Source organism: Panthera tigris, chromosome A3 (genome assembly GCF_018350195.1).
Source record: "Panthera tigris isolate Pti1 chromosome A3, P.tigris_Pti1_mat1.1, whole genome shotgun sequence".
NCBI lineage: Eukaryota > Metazoa > Chordata > Mammalia > Carnivora > Felidae > Panthera > Panthera tigris.
In genome coordinates, this window is record NC_056662.1 from 11,122,627 (window position 1) to 11,138,411 (window position 15,785).

The 15,785-nt window shown below is 49.9% G+C and overlaps 1 long non-coding RNA gene across 3 annotated transcripts in view; it reads right to left on the reverse strand.

Annotated features, from left to right (window-relative positions):
- Positions 1–287: 287 nt before the first annotated feature.
- The window catches only part of LOC122237161, a 28,947-nt gene continuing 13,449 nt past the window's right edge, over positions 288–15,785 (reverse strand). The window contains exons 1-5 of one of the 3 annotated variants that reach the window (XR_006215374.1): positions 4,786–5,145; positions 2,505–2,777; positions 1,168–1,343; positions 732–897; positions 288–412 (exon numbers count right to left, since the gene is read on the reverse strand). This is a non-coding gene — a long non-coding RNA (uncharacterized LOC122237161). Of the gene's footprint in view, positions 413–731; positions 898–1,167; positions 1,344–2,504; positions 2,778–4,785; positions 5,146–15,785 lie in introns of those variants that run through there. The other 2 variants (XR_006215375.1, XR_006215376.1) reach the window with 2 other exon arrangements.

A 15,785-nucleotide genomic window follows, 5' to 3' on the forward strand; every position in this document is an offset into this window, starting at 1 on the left:
CAAGGTGAGAAGCCCGTCTTTCCCCCTGGCGGTGGGGGAGGGGGTTCGGTTCACCATGTGTCCCTGAGGGAATTTAAGGTTTTTATGGTCACTTTGGGTAGAAGAAGGGATGGAAAGGATTCCACCCCAAGCAGAATAGTAATAAGGCCTGCCACCTCTAATCTGTTCAGAAGCACCTGCTACGTGACTCAACGTGCGCTGGAAATGAGGTGGGCAGCTCCACAGTTTGGTCTCAAGACCCATTGACACTCTTAAAAATTATAGAGGCCCCCAAGCATTTTGTTTATGTGCCTCACGTCTTTTACTGTTCATCGATGTCCAAACACAGGAACACAAAAGCACACCTTCCAACAGTCATCAGGGTGATAATCATCACATGTCATGCCCCTTCAGAAGACACCACTGTATATACCTGTGAGACAACGAGGGTGACAAGAGGAAGTGACTGTGTTAGTATTGTGAAAATCGTGTTGGGTTTGAGAAATCCCCTAAAAAGGTCTCAGGGACACCCAGGGAACCCACTTTAGGACCGCTGAAGAGAAAAACCTGTCACAGCCTTTAGGAACCTTTATTCTCAGCTGTCACCCTCCTCTCCCCAGTCGCCGTGCCCTGGAAGCCAGGGCCCCAGTTCAATGTGAGCGATTATTGGGTGGCTGGCTGAGCTTTATTCCTGTTATCCGTCCTGATTTATCAGGCCCTTTTCAAAAGGAAGTTCGTGGATGCCAACACACCTGCGTGGGCCCTGCATTCCTGGAGGTATTGTCACGTCCTCTCTCCCCTCCTCTGGGTGTGGCATCCCTCTTGGACTTTCCTTTCTAGAAGGGAGGGCCAGGCCAGAGCTTCCTGGATCTCCTGAGCGGAATTTGCTCTGAGGCTTGCGTCATAGGTGCGCCTGAGCTGAGTAAGGAAGGAATGTGGAGGATAGTTTGAATTTGATAAACGTGTTGTGGAGGAGGGGGACCCCTTTCATTCCAAGAGCTGTTGTGGCCACAAGTGCGTTGTCAGGGCCTGCATTTCAGCCTTACCTGAGAAGCATGAAGCCCAGAGAAACAGCACAGAGGGTTTATATTTCTGTTTCTTTAGTTCCAAGACCGAACCCTAATCTCATTTCTCTCCATCAGCCCTCCCCACCCCCAAATCCTCAAGCCAAAGCTGCTCAAGACTTACGTGTGGAATAAAAGCTGGTCCCATGCGTCGGAGAATTAGTACCCAGTGAGTTAGCAAGACAAGTAAGGTGTGACACAAACTCGATAAATTACAGGTTCTCAAAATCATTAGTTGGCAATCGGCTACCGCTGATAATCACAGCCACACACTGTGTCCTTCCAGCCTGTCTCTGCCCTCTGGAAAAACCAATGAGGGTTACATCTCTGTTTCATCTTCCTTTTCAGTACTTTCTGTCTTTAAGTTCGTCTCCAACTTAACACGACTGTTTTCTTTTGGAACCTACCTTGTGAGGTGGAAAGAGTCTGTATTTTTCCACGATTAGTTTTATTGATTCATGTTTTATACAATAACACTTCTTTCTTTCCTTCATCCTCCAACTCTTGGGGGGGGGGGAAGAGAGAGGTGCCAAGAAATCATATATACTGGTGTTAAGATTTTATTCAAGGGGCGCCTAGATGGCTCAGTCAGGTGAGCGTCCGGCTTCGGCTCAGGTCATGATCTCACAGTTTGTGGGTTCGAGCCCCGCGTCGGGCTCTGTGCTGACAGCTCAGAGCCTGGAGCCTGCTACTGATTCTGTGTCTCCCCGTCTCTCTGCTCCTCCCCCACTCATGCTCTGTCTCTCTCTCTCTCCTTCAAAAATAAATTTAAAAAAATTTTTTTAAATAAAAAAAAAGATTTTATTCAAGACGTTTCTCTTGCCTGCTCTTTTTCTCCTTGATTGCTCAAGTTCCAGTTTTGATGGAGAGGGAGCTGGTTAATAATTCTCTGAGAAAGAGTTGAAGTGTATGTTTATGAATCTCAGACTACTCACCAAAGCATTTTAAGCCTTTTAGCAGAGGTGGAATGAAGTCACATGATCGGTTTTCTGGTTACTAGCTTCTAACACTTTGGTACTTTGTGTGGGGGTGGGGTGGATGTGCTCAAAGCTCAGGAAACTGATGAATTATCTCCTGTAGCCTTTAAGAAGCTAGATGCCCTTGTCTTCAGTAAAAGCCCATCTTTGTGGGAGGTGCTATGTGCCAGGCACAGTGCAAGAGCCCTGCTCTTGAGAAGTCTGCCCTCTGACTTTTTCCCTCTCTAGGACTCAATTTCTCCATCTGTGAATGCAGGCACTGGATGAGCTCATCTCCACAATCCCTTCCAGCTCTTAACATTCTATGGCACCCCAGGGATAATAGAGATTGATCATCATTTCAACATTACCAGGGATGAACTAGAATGAAAAGTGTAATCTTTCCATCAGGCTCAACAGGCAGGCTGCAGTCATCAGCTAAAATATTCCAGTTCCTAGGAGGTGTTGAGACGACGATCAAAATTAACATTTATGAGGGTCCTACCTGGTTCCAGGAGCCGTGCCGAGTGCTTTCCCGTGGATTATCTTATTGACTTTTAAGTAATACCGGAAGAGCTTTCTATTTGGAAACACTCAAGTCCTCAGTTTTTCAAGTGATAGATGTTAACTTGAGCCCTTGCTCTGCTCCTCACCGGCTGGGTGACCTTGGCCTTGTTCCTTTAACCGCTCAGAGCCTTAGATTCCTCTTCTATGAGAGACGGCAGTGGCCACCTCATCACATTGTTGTAGGGATCAGATGAGAAACTGTACGTGAACTCTGCCAACCATCAAATGCAACATGTATACTGGTGGTTACTACTTAGCAAGTAATGATGCCTACCTACCAAAGCTTTTGGAGGAATTTCAAGAAATCCCTTGAAATAAAACAAAAATGTGTAATAAGCCACTCCAGTTTTCACACAGGTGGCCTTTTCATGGATCTCTCTTAGAGAGGCTGGGACGCAGCCTAGAGTAGCTAAGCACGTGACTCCTAGGTGCCAACACTCAAATCCTACACTCTGCTATTTCCTAGCTGTGTGACCTCGGGCAAGTTCTTAACCTCTCTGAGCTTCTATTTCCTCATCTGTGAAATGAGGATCATAAGAGAGTTAGTTAATTGTCTTCACTCCTGTGCCTTTGTACACTTAGGACAGGGCCTAGCACAGACTAAGGGCTTCATAAATGTTGCCTATTATTGTCATTATTGCTAATTACTTTTACTACCTATGGCCATAACACAATTCATTAGTGCAATAAGGAAAGCCTCTATGTATAGGACACTGCTTCTCGCGTGGAGATAAAGGATAAAAAGTGAAGATACGATTCCTACCATCTAGCATTTCACAGTTCACGTAACAGATTGGTTCAGCAAACATCCTTGGGCACCAACCACAGACCAGGCAAGGAAACACAAATACGAATAGAGTTCTTGCCTCCAAGGACAAGGCAAGAGTTCCAAGACAAGGCAAGAGTTCCAAGGACAAGGCAAGAACTCCAAGGCAAGAGTTCTTGCCTCCACGTCTAACTGAGAAGTCAGGGATGGAGAGATGTCTTCAGGAAGCGGTGGCCACTGCAGCTAAGGGCGGTGGTCGGCTGTTGGGCGTGGACCACCCAGAGATCACATTCGGCTCAGCCACCAGCCCTCTGTGGGACTCACCTTGATCTCTCTAAAGGCCACTCCCCTTGGGAATAAACTGAAGATAGTCATAAGATCTACCCTCTTTGAATAAGTATTTATTGAGTGGCTATGACGTGCCAGGCACTGATTCTAGGCGGTAGGCAGGCAGTCATAAAGGAGACACGACAAAATCCCTGCCCTCCTGGAGCTGACGTTCCACGGGGTAGAGATAGAATACACAAATTAATTAATCAAAATGTGTGTGTGTTAGTGAGAGGAGTCAGGGAGAAAATTAAAGCAGGGAAGGGAGATGGGGAGGCCTGGGGGTGGGGTAAGGTGTGGAAAGAGAAAGAAAATTTAACATGGGGTGGCAGGGATGGCCTCTCAAGGAAGCTGGAGGGAAGAAAGTGATCCCCTGTGTCTGGGGGGGGGGGCGCTGTAGGGGCAGGGGGGTAGGGGGGAGGCTTCCTTCCAGGCAGGGGCTCAGCATGAACGTGAGGATTAAAAGCGATAAAGCTCACTCTGTGCCTGGCACACGGCAGGCACTCTGAAGACACCAGCTGCTATTTTGAGCCATTACTCACGGCTAAGGCCAGGGTATGAAGGGGGGGGGGGGCGCTGCAGAAAAGACTGAGTGACTAAGTCAGCCTGGGGGGCTCTGGAGTGTTTCACAGTGAGGTGACTTTGGTTAGAGCTAGGGCAGAAGAATGAGTAGGAGTTTGCTAGAGGCATGGGGGGGGGGGCGGGTGTGGGACGGGGGAGGAGGCATTCCAGGGAAAGGGAGCTTTTGCTGCAGAGTTGTGGGGGTGGGGAAAGAACATGGTGTGTTCCCTGAGCCATTGCGTGGGGTGTGGGCGTACTGGGTGATGGCCCTCTCGTGAGGTGGGGGCTGGAGAAGTAGGTGGAAACCAGATGAGAAGGGCCTCAGATGCCTCCGTGACAGTGACAAGTTTATGCTTTCTCCAGTTGGTGCCGGGAGACTTCTCAAAAGTTTACAACTGGGCGATGAAAGGATCAGATTTGTATTTTCATAAGCCCTATGGAGGAGGGAGGCACCGGGGGCAGCAAATTAATGAGTGATGCAGGGAAGGGGATAATTAAATGGCAAAATGAATGGTATGGCTTATGGGACACAGGGAGGAGGCAGGACATCCATCCATTCATTTACCCATTTAATCAGTTGATGTCTAGTGAGGTCCAGCTAGGTGTCGGGCACGGGCGAGACGCTGGGGCTGCACCGGGGAATAAAGCCATCTCTCTCCACAAGGCAGACAGATGATAAGCAAGCGAGCCCAACTTGGGAGGGGGGCAAGGAAGTGTCGCAAAGGCGGTTGTTTATGTCCCAGGCAGGTAAGTGAAAGGGGTGCAGGGCCTGGGCAGGCTTGCAGAGGCCTCCTGCTCCAGCAAAGGGCTCACCTCCACTCTGTGTGGCTGTGGGAGAATGCGGGTTCTGTACGGGCAGCGCTTCCAATTCGTTAAGAGGCTGGCCATTTTTATGTGAAACTTCCTGATTTTTGTTTTGTTTCGTTTTTTAATGAGAGAGAGAGAGAGAGAGAGAGAGAGAGAGAGAGAGAGCATGCATAAGCAGGGGAGGGGCAGAGAGAGACTGACACGGGGCTCTAACTCATGAACCACAAGATCATGACCTGAGCAGAAACCGAGTTGGATGCTTAACCGACTGAGCCACCCAGGTGCCCCTGAAACTTTCTGATTTTTGGGTGTTGGCCATTGACTGAACAGAGTGTGGTGACTGAGAGTAAATGAAGTGTGTGTGTGTGTGTGTGTGTGTGTGTGTGTGTGTGTGTACTCTACCTAGGATGCGTTGTAGGGAAAGCTCTAAGGGAGTGATATTTAGTAGTATAAGGTGTTGGTCGCGGGAAAAAGAGCATGTGTCAAGGATCCAGGCGGGGAAAAACGTGGTGTGTCTGAGGAATTACAGGGAAGCCCGTGCCTGGAACTTCACGGCGGCCGAAGGAGACCGGCTCCGAATGAGACTGAGTGCCGGAGGTGGCCCGGGCCGGGCCCTGCAGGGGATGATGCGGAGTCTGGGTTTTACCCCGAGTTCACTGGAAGCCTGTCTCCGAATAATCAGAGACAACTTTAAGGTCTGTGGCATCATTCGGATTCTAGATTCTAGACTTAGAAGCGGGAGGAAATGCAGAGCAGTTTTAGGGAGGAAAGTGGCGAGGCCAGAGTCGTTCTCGAGGTATGTAAGCATCCTCATGTAGGGGATGATGAGCAAGCTGGACCGTGAGGCACGCCGCACAGAGGGCCTGGAAGGCCTTGGGAAGTGACATTCGGATAGGAGGTTGGTGCCATGGTGTGGAAATCGCTGAACCAAGATCCTTGATCTCGTCTGGATTTTATCTTGTGGGCCAGCCTGCCCCCAGTTGTGCCTGAGGTTAAGAATCATCTCGGGTGTTCATTAAAGATGCAGATTCCTGAGGCTCCCTTTCTGCAAGCCCATTTCTGGAGGTCCGGAGCCGGGCCAGGGAACCTGGAATTTTAACTACCATCTGTGGGATTCTGACCCTCAAATAAGTTCGGGAAGTGTGCTCGAGGCATTGGGTGTCGTTGGGTGTTTCTGACCCGGGAGTCCGAAGCTGGTGGGTTTTTTTTTTGTTTTGTTTTGCTTTAAAGATTTTGTTTTTCAGTAACCTCCATGCCCAAAGTGGGGCTCGAATTTACAACCCTGGGATCAAGCATCGCACCCCAGAAGCTGGTGTTTTGAGCCAGCCTTGCGGGAAGACAGATGGCAGGCAGGGAGACCAGTGAAGGGCAGGCAGGCCCTTGCATTTGTCAGGACACGAGCCTGTGAAGGTCTGGCCTTGGCTTGTGAAGTCCCAGGGCTGCCGTAACCAAGTGCCACTGACGAGGGGGCTTCCGCCAACAGAAGTCTGTGCTCTCACGGTTCCGGAGGCCAGAAGTGCAAAATCAAGGTGCTGCCGGGGGTGGTTCCTTCTGGAGGCTGCGAGGGAGAATGGTCCAGGCCTGTCTCCTTAGCTGCCGGTGGCTGCTGGCAATCGTTGGGCGTCCCTTGCGTATGGACACGTCACTCCCGTCTCTGCCTCTGTCACCACGGAGCATTTTCTCCATTTTAACCTGCAAGTTAGATGCTGCCTGAGGGTTGAGGGAGATAAAGATTTGCTGAAAAGCTGCTTGCCTGGCATATGATAAATTCTCTTGGAGCTTGTTCTGCGAACGGCAAGAAGCATTTACTGGGGACTTCGGGGGGTGTGGTATCAGAGGTGTTGCAGGCACACAGAAGGCCCCTACAGAGCGGCTAATAAATAAACGAGGACCGTGGCAGCCGTGGCTGGAGGCAGCCGTGAACAGTAACTACGGGGCAGCCAAGACTATGGGGCAGCAAACGTGCAAGAGTTTGTTCCTAAGGCATTTAGACCGTACTCTCATTTCATCCTGGGGTGATCAACTCACCCTGGTCTGCCTGGGACTTCCCCGGTTTTATCCCTGACGGTTCTGGGAAGGCCTCTCGGTCTCTGGCAAACCCTATCTTGTCTTCACGGAAACATGGGTTTAGGCACTGTTACTGTTATCACCCACGTTTTACAGATGAGCAAACAGAGTTACAGGGAAGTTAAGTAACTTGCCCAGAATCACACAGACAAGGGGCAGAAATGGCAGTTGGGTTCTGGGGCTCTCACCCTTCTCTGTGGCCTTCTATAGGGTCAAGTGAATTTCAACTGTTGGCCCCAAAATCTCTCTTCCTTTATGAAATACATAATTATGCTTGGAAGCAGAAAGCATGCCTGTGTCCTTTTCCCCTTGCCCTGAGATAATCCAACAGGTAAAAAGTCACTTAAGAGTCAGGTTGCAAGACTTGTTGCCTTCTAGGAGCCTTCTAGAAACTTGATACTCCCCAGGGGATCTGCCCCACAGCCCCGGCATCTGATCAGAATTCCTCATGGGATTTTTTCAGCAGAGGGAGAGTGGTTCACTATGGAGAGGAGTTTCCAAAATGAAAATAAACCAACAAACAACTCAACTTGTTAATGGAGATCCAGTGACTTTGCCTTATTAAATTCAGCATTAAGAAGAGAACTAAATCACTTACGCAAACCTTCCCTGCCCCACGCCCCGGGGACATTTAAGAACTCAACATATTTTTTAAAAAAATTCAAGGGAATGCCAAGTTTTTGTAAAATCATACCAATGATGAAGGCTTGAGAACAACAACAAAGCCAGCCAAAGCCGATGCCCACGATCTCATCCCCAGGAAGTCAAGGGCATGAGAGCTGGGTGATGATCGGGAGCACAGCTGGGGAGGAGCCTGGTTCAGTTCCTGCCTGGCTGCCTCTGGGCTGGTGGAGCTGGGACAGTGGACCCCACAGCTGTCCAAGTCCTGAGTCCCCATCTCTAAAAGGGGATACTGAGTAGCTACCTCGGAAGTTGTACCAAGAATCCCACCAGGCCGTAAATGTGTCACTTAACATTGTTTCTGGCCCAGGGCCAGGGTTGAATAAATGGCACCTGTCACTGCCCAAGACTCTTTTGGGCTTGCACTTTGGTCTGTGATTAGAGAGAGCCCCGAGCTAGTGTTGGTTGAAGACTCGCGCCATGTCAGGCCTGAGCGAACTGCGCTACGCACATTCTCTTATTTACTCCTCGCGTTAACTCGGGTCCTGCAATCATTCCATTCGCACATGGGGAGGCCGAGGTGAGCTGGGGAAGATAAGGGTCTGTCTAAACATTTGCACCCACAGAGGAAGGGCTTAGGACTCGGGGCCATTCTGACTCTGCTTTCTGTGGCACGAGCAGATGTCATTTTTCTTAAAAAAGTTTTTTTAAATGTTTTTATTTATTTTGGAGACAGAGAGAGACAGAGCACGAGCAGGGGAGGGGCAGAGAGAGAGGGAGACGCAGAATCGGAAGCAGGCTCCAGGCTCCGAGCTGTCAGCACAGAGCCCGACGCGGGGCTCGAACTCACGAACCGTGGGATCGTGACCTGAGCGGAAGTCGGACGCTCCACCGACTGAGCCACCCAGGAGCCCCAGATGTCATTTTCCTAGTTTCAGGTCTCTAAAGAGAGTATAATGAAGATCTATTTGTTTCTGGAGAGCGCCTGTGGGAAATCTCAAAATGGAGCAAGGTGTACCCGGCAGCCTTCTGGACTGGGGAGTTTTTGCCCATGTTCTGAAGCAAAAACTTCAGGCTGAAGTCGTTTCCCTCACAGTTGAGCCTGTGCCCCAGGGTGGCACCCTGCCCACTCCTCAATTTCTTTGCCCTGAGGTAAATGGTCCAAAAGTTTCCTCTTAAACAGCAGTGCTTAAAATAAGAGTTTTGTGCATGTGGCTTGTGTTTCCTGTTACTTGTTCAGGCTGGTAAGGAGAATGTTTATCTTAGTCTGCAAACTTCGTCTGACTTTATAATCATGAGCAGTGAATGCCGCTTTTTATTTGTGCGTGGCCCTCACCTTACTTTTCCCTGGTGGGCCATTTCCATGCCCTGGGGAAAAAGATCTCCCAGCTGCATATTTAAAGTCAGGAGAGTGAGGGGCGCCTGGGTGGCTCAGTCGGTTGAGCGTCCGACTTCGGCTCAGGTCACGATCTCGCGGTCCGTGAGTTCGAGCCCCGCGTCGGGCTCTGTGCGGACAGCTCAGGGCCTGGAGCCCGCTTCGGATTCTGCGTCTCCCTCTCTCTCTCTCTCTCTGCCCCTCCCCGGCTCATGCTGTCTCTCTCAAAAATAAATAAACATTAAAAAAACAATTAAAGTCAGAAGAGTGAGCATTTAGTGATGCTCCTATCAAGTCTGGCCATGACCTTGAAGTCCTAAGCTCTCACCCTCTGCATGGTCCTCTGCATGGTTCTAAATGAGAAACCGAGATTCTGGGCATTTTCTTCCCTGTGCCTTATTATTGCTCATTCATACACACATTCATTCAGCGATCTGCTCATTCAGATGCCAAACATGGAGTGCCTGTGACCGTGTGGACAACTCTCTTCTCTCCAGCAGCCCGGTGCTTCTCAGAGATATTGCCGAAGGATCAGCTTTAAAAAAATTTTTTTTCATGTTTATTTACTTATTTTGAGGTGGGGAGGAGGAGGAGGAGGAGGAGGAGGAGGAGGAGGAGGAGGAGAGAGAGAGAGAGAGAGAGAGAGAGAGAGAATCCCAAGCAGACTCCTCGGGGCTTGAACTCACGAACCGCGAGATCATGACCTGAACCAAAATCAAGACTTAGATGCTTAACCGACTGAGCCACCCAGACGCCCCCAGAAGGACCAGGTCTTAAAGAATTTTCCAATCACTGCAGATGCATATTTTTGTAAAATATAATAAAAATGAATTGCCGGAAAAAGAATGAAATTAAAAAATCCCAAAGACCTATAAAATGTAAGCCCCAGTTTTTTAGTTAAGGTTCGGCAGAGGCCCCCTTTTGAAGAGTGTTGCCCTTGAGCCCATGATTACCATACAGTCTGCTAAGTGTCCTCCTGGGGATGAGACCCCGAAAGACGGGAACATAAATGGGTTTGTAGGAATCCAAAGGGTTCAGTCCTGTGTGCAGTAGAGCGAGCCTCGAAAATCAGTCTGCAAATCCTCCCCTTCCCCACCTGTCAAAGAGGGCCACCCCTCAGGTTGGCGGCTGTAGCTGATGCGTAAAGCACTGGGCACACACCTGAATCTGTGCAACACTGCAGATCTCTTCTCATCGGGTTATTCTGGCAGTTCAAGAACTTGAACGCTTACATGAGTCCATATGAGACTTCCCTTTTATTACGTACACTACTCTACTGAGTAGAAGATTTTAAAATAATTTTTATTATGAAAGTAAAGCATTCCAGGGGCACCTGGCTGGCTCAGTTGGTTAAGCGTCTGACTTCGGCTCAGGTCACGATCTCGCAGTGTGTGAGTTCGAGCCCCGCGGCGGGCTCTGTGCTGACAGCTTGGAGCCTGGAGCCTGGTTCGGACTCTGGGTCTCCCTCTCTGTCTGCCCCTCCCCTGCTCATGCCTCTGTCTCTCTTTCTCTCAAAAGTAAATAAACATAAAAAAACATTAAAAATAAAAGAAAGTAAAGCATTCTGTAGGTGAAAAATAAGTTTCCCCTTTGCTCTCCTCCTAGATCTTTCGTTATACATATACCAATGTGCACATACCACATTTTTTTGGACAAATCTTTCTTGTTTCACTCATGAATATATCATGGTGACACTTCATTATTACTTACATTCCTTTCTTCCTTTTTTCCAGGCTGCGTTGCCATCCAAGGTGTAGGTATGCTGTAACTCGTTTAGACAGTCTTGTGATGGTGGACACTTAAGTCATCATTACTCAGTGTTTCAGTGAACATCCTAAGCATCTGTCTCGTGCACTTCTGTATTTCTTAGACCCGTTTCAAGAAATCAGTGGGTGTGCACATTTAAATGTGTGGGGACTGCCAAAGTTGCCCTCCTGAGGGATAGTGCCCATCGTCATCAGGTTTTAAAGGCGGAAAGTGCCCTGTGGAACTTACCCCCTCCTTTTGCTGATCAACAGGCCGAACCAGGGAAGAGCTTGCTGGAAGTCACATGTGAGTTCAAGACGCGGCCAAGAACACCGCTTCCTGACTCTCTGTCCAGCGAGGTCCCCCGGTTTTTTATCAGCCTCTAACGGCTGTTTACAGTTTTTTACCTTGACTGGTCTGGGGCCCTGCCCAGAACCAGGAGCAGAGGCTTTGAACAAGCGTATTTGTCTCAGAGTTGAACCTTGGTCCTTAAGACTGGCTCTTAAGTCGCGTAAGAAAGGGACTGTGACTTGGGTGCCTTGGCGGCCCCTTTGGGAGGAACGTCTGGTCCCACGTGACCAAGTCATTCTTGTCACCTCCAGGGGCAGCTGAGTCTAGTGAGTGAAGCACGGAACTTGGCCTCCAAGCTTAGCTCTGCTCCGACTGAGATTTGGGGCACGGTGCTCAGCCTCTCTGTGCCTCCGTTTCCCCACCTTGGAAACAGGAGTCTCTCGCAGAGCGATCGCGAAAGTAGGATGGTAACTGGATGGGAGAGGCTGGGTGTCCGTTTTCCTTCTCTCGTGGAGTTCAGGGACCAGGATGTGCGGCTGAGGCGTCCATCAGAGGGCAGTCTGAGCTGGAAGCGTGCGGTCTGTCCACCCAGAGGAGCCCTCGCCAGCCGCTCCCGGGGTGCTAATTTGTTCTCAGAGTTGAGATTTAATTGAGGTCAGAGTCATTTGTACTTATCGCTGGTGAGCTGCTCTGAAGAGGTGATTTAAGGACAAGAGGTGGCCGCATCCCAAAATTCCTCGGACACTCCCTTTGCTCTCATTTCTCTCGGAATTCCTGGTCTCCTAAATATGATCATCTGTCTTCGCTTCTCTGACTTTGGCGCGCTCCGTTTCCATTCATGGCATCACTACCCTCTCTGGCCATCCGAGGCCAGAAGTCTGCTGTGAACCCTGTCTCCCCGTCACTCCCCACCTCTACGCGACTGCCTCATTCAGGACGAGTAGCTAGAGGTGTAACCCCCAGGGCAGACCTTCTGGACAGCCTGCAGGCACTAAGTCCCACGCCCAGGCAGGTCTGGGAAGGCCCGTCTGAGGGCTGCAGGGGTGGAGTAATCTGATCTGCTCCTCTGCAGCCCCGGGGCCAGAGACACCCCTCCCCTTCCTTCACACAGCACCGGGGCTCTCCGCCCAGCCCCGCAGACCCTCTGCCTTCTGTTCCCACAATAATGGCGGCCATTCAGGGAGCGTGGACTGTGTAAAGCCAAGGCCTCCGTAGGCCTGATGTCATTTCCTTCTGAGGAGGTGGATAGGAACCCTTAGTGTCTCCCGTTTGTGGACCAGGAAAATGAGAGCCCGCTGAGTGTAGGGACCTGTCTCTAGTCCCACAGCCAGGAAGTGGTGACACAGATCTGGAGCCCCGAGTGTCTTAACTCTTTTTTTTTTTTTTTTAATTTTTTTTTTCAACGTTTTTTATTTATTTTTGGGACAGAGAGAGACAGAGCATGAACGGGGGAGGGGCAGAGAGAGAGGGAGACACAGAATCGGAAACAGGCTCCAGGCTCCGAGCCATCAGCCCAGAGCCTGACGCGGGGCTCGAACTCACGGACCGTGAGATCGTGACCTGGCTGAAGTCGGACGCTTAACCGACTGCGCCACCCAGGCGCCCCTCGAGTGTCTTAACTCTTTCCCACACAGGGGGCCCTCACCCAGCCCAGGGGTGCATTACGAGGGCCCCATGAAATGTCAAAGACGCCAATGGCCATCTGTCCCAAATTCTACTTTAAAAAGAAGAGTAATTGTTTTTAAATTTCCCTTAAAAGGTGAGTCCGTGTGGGACCTTCCACCTGCCCGGCGAGCGCGGAAGTAACGGGCACGCGCACGGCCCGGCCCCTTGCTGCGTTCTAGTGACGCCTGGGTGACTGGCCCCCATTTCTAAATGCTGAGACCCCCAGGGCTCAGGCCTTGGACCTCTTCTCCTTAGGACTCTTCCAGGTCAGCCCTCAACGTCACGGCTTTAAACACCACCTACGCGCTCGTGGCCTTCACGCTGTTATCTCCCCGTCTCTCCCCTGAACCCATGCATATATTTACTTGCCTGCCTGGTCCCTTCATCATTTCTATCTACTAGGCATCTCGAACTTCATGCAATACAAATCGAACTGTTGATCTCTCCACACGCCTTCTCATCAAGGTTTGTCCGCCCGTGCTTTTGGAGCTTGCAGGTGACTACTGCTGGCATCATCCTTGACTCCTCTGTTTCTCTCACACCCACATCCCGTCCCATTGGCCTGACGTCCAAAATATCTCCAGAAGCCAACTGCTTCCCACCACTCTCCTATCTCCTCCCCTGGACCAAGTCGCCGCCATCTCTTGGCTGGACACTTGCAGGAGCCTCCTCCCTGCTCTCTCTGCTTCTCCTCTTGCCCCTCTATAGCCTCTTCTTGACTCTAAGCCAGAAAGCTTCCGGAACAACCTGGGACCACGTCCCGTGGCTGGTGGCAGCCCCCTGAAAGCTTCTTATCTCACTTAGAGTCAATGCAAACTTCTCTCAATAGCCTCCAGAGAGCCTCTATCTTTCCTCCTTTCCCTAACCTTATCTACCAACACCCTTCCCCTCATTCAGGGCCTTTGACGTTCCCTCTGCCACTCCCTCCCTTCTTCCAGCTCTGCTTCCAGTAAGAAAGGATCAGATAGATTCTGGACCTATCTATTGGCTTTGTTTATTACTTGCCTCCCCTGTGACAGTGTGAGCTCCGTGTAGGCACGGACTGTGTTTTTCCTACTTTAATTCCGCAATCCAGAACAGTTCTGGCCCAGAGTGAGCGCTCACGGGGAAACGAGGGTGATCAATCAAGATCTATGTACAGTTGACCCTTGAACAATGTGGGAGTTGGGGGCACCGGCCCTGCGCAGCTGGAAATTCATGTATAGCTTCTGCCTCTCCAAAAGTTAACTACTAATAACCTACTGTTGACTGGAAACCCTTACCAATACCATAAACAGTGGGTTAATACGTATCTTTGCATGCTACAGGTATTATATATTGTATCGTAACAATGAAGTCGGCTAGAGAAAAGAAAACGTGATTAAGAAAATCGTAAGGAAGAGGGGCACCTGGGTGGCTCAGTCGGTTAAGCACCCCAGTCTTGGTTTCGGCTCAGGACATGATCTCACGGTTCGTGGGATGGAGCCCCGTGTCTGACTCTGTGCTGACAGAGCGGAACCTGTGTGGGACTCTCTCTCTCTAAATAAATAAATAAATAAATAAACATTAAAAAGAAAAGAAAAGAAAATCCCAAGGAAGAGAAATAAACTTGCAGTACTGTGCTATATTTGTTGAAAAAAAAAAAATCCACGTTTAAGTGGCCCCATGCATGTTGCTGAAGGGCCAAGCTCAGTTCTCAGAGGCGCTGACCATCTCAGACTGAACCCAAGCATACAAACGCTACTCCCCCTGGTGAAGGGTCGGCCAACGGGACGGCAGCGGCAGTGTCACCAACGCATGAAACGGGTGCGATGTACTGATTAAGGTTCGATCAAGATGCAGACTGGATTCTGCAGGGACTGCCACCACTGGGCACCTCCTGAGATGGAGGTTAGAGAGGGCGACTTTGCAGAGTTGTGCCTTACCTGGAACAGAAAATGGGAGGTAAGCAGGTAACAGTGTGGACCGGGTGCCAGCACGCTGCTAAGCTCATCACCTGAAAGCCGATTAAATGTTCACACAGCCCCACGGCTGGGTGCTCTTCATGTCACTACTGTAAGATGAAGAAACCGAGGCCCGTGTGAGTTGAGGAACTCGCCCATAATTGCTCAATTAACTGTCTCTCCTGGACATTCTGTCTCACCGGGTTTGGGATGGGGCCCTTAAACCTGCCTTTTTTTTTTTTTTTTTTTAATTTTTAAGATTTTAAGTAATCTCTACATCCAATGTTGACGCTCTACCCAATGAGCCAGCCGGGCGCCCCAAACCTGCCTTTTTAAAGGGCACCAGTGGCTGTTTTTGCCGAGGCAGGTAGGGAGACACTGCACTTTCTGGAAAAGCACGGACTAACCTTGGAAGGCAATTCTGCTGTTGTTAGTGCCGTCACCCTTGCACTGCAGCCCCCTGAGGAGTCCTAGGGTCACATGTGCCCCACTGACGGGCTCCCTCTGGGTGTCCCAGACTGTATAAACGCTCAAATGGAAAGCAAGCTGATTTTCCTTCCCTTCAGAAGTCCTGGTTGCCTCCAAAGAGGTTGGTTTGCACCAGTTAAGTTTTGATAACTGTGCCTTCTATCTCTGTCACCTCCCTCCTGCCCCACCTCTTTCCCTTTGAAAATATGTCAAGACTTTTTCCATGGCTGTTAAACCGTAAAGATTTAAGTACCTTTTTTTAAAAAAAAAAAAGCATCACATAAAAGACACGACTGTATCTCAACACCTGGAATCCAAACAGAATGAAACAGAACTTCAACAAATACGTATTTGTTTTTGGTTCCTACTGCTCAGAGCAAAGCCAGGGAGTTTAAGCCATGGCTTGCGTCGGCCCATGGACAGAGCGTTCACAAGCCACGTTTCTCGGACGCTGAAATATACGTGCTGCACATCCCGGCGTATAGGTGTCCAGAGTCCTCAGGCGTCTCCTGTGCCGCAGCGGGTTACGTTCTCCAAACCACGAGCACAACCTCTCCCTTAAGGACACTTGTTATCAAAAGATTCGAGGGACTGGAATGTGTA